The sequence below is a fragment of the Anopheles moucheti genome, chromosome 3, assembly GCF_943734755.1.
Source record: "Anopheles moucheti chromosome 3, idAnoMoucSN_F20_07, whole genome shotgun sequence".
Lineage (NCBI taxonomy): Eukaryota > Metazoa > Arthropoda > Insecta > Diptera > Culicidae > Anopheles > Anopheles moucheti.
Genome location: NC_069141.1, coordinates 66547397 through 66553396, shown reverse-complemented (window position 1 = coordinate 66553396; position 6000 = coordinate 66547397).

Here is a 6000-nt window from a genome sequence, read left to right as displayed (position 1 = left end):
CGATCAATGAAGTGTATCGAATCCATCCAGCGCTGCGGCACCGCCGCTTCGGCTGTAAGCGCTTTAGCCGCTTTCCGTTTCGCCGTGTCTCCTCACCTTCCACCGTACGGGCGGGGTGTCTAAATGACCGGCCGGTAGGACTTCTTTTCGGTCGTTTTCCTATTCGTTCCAGTCACAGCAGTAACCTGTCCGGGTCCCTGTTCGGTTGGTTTCCTTTGGTGCGTAATGCGGGAAGCAGGCCGCAAATGTTCGTTCCTGCTGGTAGCCTTTTCTTTATGTTGCTCTCTTGGCACTTGCGGCAAGTGTCGGCTTCTGTTTGGTGTTATGCATAGGCGTGTAGGTTGACCGAACAGTAACTGAAGTTGTTAGGATTTTTTAAAATATTATTTTAGCAAAAGAATTTCAGTCCGTAAAAAAACAGAATTTCAGTAAAGGTTTTGTGCCAAATATTCTTGATTTTTATTATTATTAAATCAAAAGCGCGTCGTATGAACTTTGCTTGTAAATCGTACTATAATAACAACCGAAATACCGGACGATAAAAACATTAATAAAAGCCAAATTTTTTCATATAATTCTTGTCCAATTCAATACACTTTAAGCAGAAAATATAACTCGTTCGTATGGATGAGATTTTGCGTTATTCCCCCTTGCGTACTTTCGGGTCCGAGTACATCCCTGTCTATCTTCTTTTTGTGTGTCCTGGTATCCCGACACCGAACCCATTTGCCGGTGGCTCGAAACGAATCGTCGGGTATCGCCTGTGCCACCGGTTTTACTCAACCGCTCCGGTGAGGGAGCAAAAAAAAAAGCAAGAAGTCAGAAAAAAACCCACGTTAAAAAAATGGAAGGATGATCAGCCATCAGCGTCAGACCAACGGAGCTGAGAGAGAGAGAGAAAAAAAAAATACAACAGCAAAAAAAAAAAATAGGGTCCAGGCCGGGCTGAGGCACACAACTTTCTACACTCCACTTTACTCGACACCGCCCGACATCGGACGGTGGCGGTAAGCCAAACGAGGTAATATGTATACACATATAATCTTAATGTCAGAAGCAATTTAGTCACTAGAGCTACCGTACTACGCGCGCCACTGGATCTCCGCAACGGACAGTGGAACTGGAAGAGACAGTGTGGTCGGTGTGTTGATGTGTATGGTGCCGCAGCATTAGCCGGAGTTGCATTTGGAGTTGCCGGGGGATAATGTGGAAGGGCGCAACGGAGCCGCGCCTTGGACAGGATAGCATGAGCATTAATGTGGGACAGGAGAAAGAAATAGGGTGACGCAAAGCAGCGAAGAGAACGAATTACAGACGATGCATGATCAATGAAGGATTTGACAGCGATTGTTGGGCTGCTGCGGGAAGCGGAAAGCAGTGGACAAAATGTGGAGTTCCAGTTTTCGGTCCAGAATTTCGGAGATGGCGAAGGCTTAACATTATCTCATCCGATTTGGTGTACTGAAGGGATGAGGGATGTCCTAATAGCCCAAATTTATGTACAGTCCCACACCGGGAGAAGTTTATTGGTCCATTAGCATTGGTAGCATTAAATCAGATCCTCTAATGAGTTCCTGGACGATGGATGGAAAGGATCACTAAAACCGTACACGACACGAGAACCCAACACTTCATGGAGCGAGCAAGAAAGGAAGATCCGACAGGCACCAAGGGAAAGTGACCGAGAGCCTCGGTGCATAACATTGCGATCGTCATCATCATCATCATCACGATCGTCATCAGCAGCATCATAAATGCATCCGAGAGCTGCCACTTGATGGACCAGCAGGCGCGAACGTACCAATGTCCGCTATTCGCTTCGCCTGACTCGTCTCACCCCGTGCGTGCAGGGCTCGAACAGGCAGTAAAAAAGGCAATATTAATAAAATCAACAGGCTCTGTCGGTGCAGTTACGCGGCCTGTGGGTCCACCGGACCGGAGCCGGGTGAAATCGGCGAGCGAGAAATAAAACAACATTAAACCGGTCAATTTCTTGAGCCCGGCCCCACTTCGCGGTCCCTGCGGCCGTTTAAGCGAGCCATCATCGGGCCCCCTAGGGATATTATGCTTCCGACTCCTTTGACGACGAGTCTTCGGGGAGGGGGCAAGGCAAGGGTGGGTTCGGGAGACAGCCGGCGGTAGGTCACAAGGCACGGGACCGGAACGGAGGCTCCAACATCAAAGGCACGCCGAAACGGTCACAATGATAAAGTTATGCACAATCATTTCCCACCGCACACGCCAATGTCCGCACCGCCCGTGCTCCGGATCATCCGCGGTCCGTAACGGGCCCCGCGGCCTCAGTATTCTACGGCGCGCATTAAAACCGCATCAACCGATCGTCACTCTTCGTCCGCGCAGCAGCGCAGCAGTCGAAATGATGCTAAGGCCGACACTATTGCTTCTGTCCGAAGCGTCCCCGTGTCCCCGGTTACACCCGTCGTCGGTACCGTCGACCGAATGCGACGAAAGCGGCGGCTCGGTTTGGCGGGTTCTTTCTTTTACTGCCCGCTGACGGTGACCACGGTGTGGCGATACCCGCGGTTTTTCTCCTTTCGCCGCGTGTCCGTCAAATCGGTGATGCTGGGTGTCGTTGGGACCGTTGTTGATGGTTGGCCTGCCCGGGCAAGCGAAACAGCAGCGCCACACCATTTGCCATCGCGCGACCGTCTGAGCGATCGGTAACGTGTTGGAGAAGCTACCTTCGGGTGGACCGTTGCGTTGATAAGTGTATAGAATTGATGCTCATGATTTTGATGATGAAGTTTGATAGTTAAGTAAGTCAAATTTTACTTAGTAAAATTGTAAGGTTCAATTCTGTTGGGCATTGTAAAATGTATATTCAAATTAAAAATATAATCCTGATTGTATTTTAATCTTTAAAATTGTGAAAAATAATAATAATTTTCACATTAGATTTTATACAAAAAAATGCATAAAATGGTGAAGTTATAAGCTCCAGCTAGGTTTGTAGGAGTTAGAGTAAAAGAATTACTTGTCTCACAATATAATCCACAGTCCATCCGGTCCTGTTTCATCGTCGAGGTCCTGTTTCAACCTTCTTCCCCAAACTGTTCAATTCACTTGACGCTGGTGACGCTCGGTGGCAGCAAACGAACAGTGCGGTCCGGTTCGGCCGGTATCGGAACGAATAAATAAGGTATAAATTCAACGGGGCACACGCCATTTTCAAGATCAAAGGAAAACTAGCCGACCGGGGGGCAAAAATTCACTGCTGCTCTCACACCGCACACTGCAAACGAGCCGTGTATCGGGAACTTCGAACTCGGCCCTAAAACCATGTCCACGGTTGGAAGTGGAACGGAACGAAATCGGAATCGGAACCCGCTGAACCTTCGCAAGCAGCCAGTAGCGCGGTACGATGGAGAGAATACTCCCATTAGGAAGTCCCTCTGGCAATTGGACCGTTTCGATGTCAGCCAGGGTTCGCGTCAAAGTCAGCTGGGGCCAAGACTCAATCGCCACACCATCGGACGCGCATAATGGAGTCGAATTGGCTGGGTTGGCCGATGCGGAGTGGATTGGAACTCCGGCGAAAAGTTGGATCCGTTTGCAACAGGATGGCCAATTTGTTGGATGAGTTTTTTACATCAATTTTTCATTTCTAATTACTAACATATTGAAAGAAAAAAAAAGATTTATATGGTTTAACCGACAGCATTATATTTCCCACGATTCTGAATCATCCTCCTATGATCGTGCCCAGTGTTCGTCATCGATCAAAAATGTTTGACGCCAACGTGTTCGCTTCCGCCGCAACGATCAACGCTTGCGCCGTAACGATAACAAATCCATAAGTACGTTCATGCGCCATAATTGAACCGCATAATTGGACCCGCTTCTGTTCTCCCCAGGACTCCCAAGGCCAATCCAGGAACGACGTCAATTATCACCGGAAATCGGTCCCAGAGGAAAACGAAAATTTTGATTTAAGAATTTCTCCACACCGGAAAACATCCAACATTCCGGCCGACACTTGGGGCGTCGGCGACGCAAGGTTTCCGTGGGGAATGGCGCAAAACTATTTGCGTTGGCATGCGTGGAATGCGCTAAGCGTCGCTTCCGACACGCCAGCGTTAAGCGCCACCGCGGTGCGCGGTGACGGGCGAAAAGGCCGGGGCCGGTGCCGGTAGGGCCAGTAATTGACGATTGATCAATCGAACGATCGGGTGTGCTGGGGCAGGTTTTCGGGCATTCTTCCCCTTTCGGGTGGACGTTGACGCCAGGCCTGGGTTCCTCCATTGCGGCAAATTGGCCGCACCGACGCTTTTGCAGCACAAGCAATTATCGTGCCCTTCCGAACAAATGGAGATACAACGCGATCGGCGGGCACACGCGTGTAGTGATGTTTGCTGTTGTTTGGTGGGATGTACCGGTTAATTTGTAATATCCTCTTTCGGGCGTTGAAGCAGCGCTAACGAGGTTTCTTCGTAAAGGCAAGCGAAAGACAACGCGAGCTGTTTGGAATATCGGTAAGGCACGCGGTTCGGATCGGAAATTGTAATTATCAGCACCAATCATGCGCCCTGGTTGATCAACGTTTTTGGTGGTCTTCCATACGATGCAATTAACATTCTTAAGCATAGAACTATTAGTATTATTGTGAAACATGCGTCAGATTTATAAATGGTACGTCCTCAATGAAAGGAAAATCTTATTATCAATAACTAAAAAACAACTCAAAAGTAGTAACGTAAAAGTAAAGATCATAAAAATAACTTGAAACACAAGTAAATGACCAGAACAATTGAAAAAATAATTCTTTAAACTATTATTTTAATCAGGAAACCCGAAAAAAGAGCAATAATATGATAAACAACAATATGGAAAGTTAAAAAAAGCGATAGGAACATTACAAAAAAATGAAAAAAAGCATTTACAAAGCAGCAAGTTTACAAAATAAGAGGAAAATGGTCTAAAAGTACCATAATCATAAAATCATTTGAAAAGTGAGTAAGAAAATAAACATCTAGCCACTAGTTGTAGTAATGTTTTCAATTTCCACTAACAAATGATGTGGAAAGTGCACTTGTGCTAAGAAACAAACACCATGCCAAAGGTAGAAATCATTCCAACAAACGTCAAACGCAGAAGGAAAATGAAACTTATCGAAATGAAGAGAAAAAAATCGTTAACAAAATAAGGAAAGGCGGCAGCAACACTGGAGAAAAGCGTAAAATCGTACGCGAGATCCCCAGGAAGAAGGAAAGTGAACGAACTAGAAAAAACAAAACAGATGAAGAGAAAAAAACGCACAAGCGACGAACCGACCTGAAGAGAAAGAGAGCTAAATGAGATGAAGAGAGAATTGTACAAAATAAAAAAGATAAAAAACAACAACAACAACAACATCAACCACCCAGCACAAAATGATCAGAAGAAATAGAGAGAAGAAAATGAGAGAGAACGAGTTGGTGGTGTAGAAGCAGTAAAGAAAAAGAAAAAAAGGTGAGCGATTTAGTACAGCTGTTGTTGGCGGCGGTTTTTCTTTCATCCTGTCAGTCTATTGTTTCCGTATCAAAAGACCACTATTATGTAAACAACGGAGCCGTTTGAAGTTTGCCGCTCGATACAGTTGAGTAAAAAAAAAAAGGCAGCCGACACGCACGCACGTCCGTGGGATGGTTAGGATGCTTGGGCCGCTGGGCCGGGTGGGTGGGTGGGTTCGGCCGGGTGGGGTGTTGCAGATGGTGGCTGGAGGGACGGTGGAAGGGTGGGGGATGGAACAGGAACTGGAAGGACGGACTCATTTTTCGTCTCATTTATACAATATTACTATTTCATTTTAACGACCTGTTTTGTATTTCGGCGCATTTCTTCATCCCCTCACCCTTCCCCGCATCCCCATCCCCCCTTGGATCATCGTCCACCTTTGATTGCTCTCGTTTTGGTCTGATGAGGTGTGCGTGTGTGTGTGTGTGATTTTTTTTATTTCTCTTATCTGTACGCGCTGCCGGTTCGCAGTTTTGGGGGGAACCG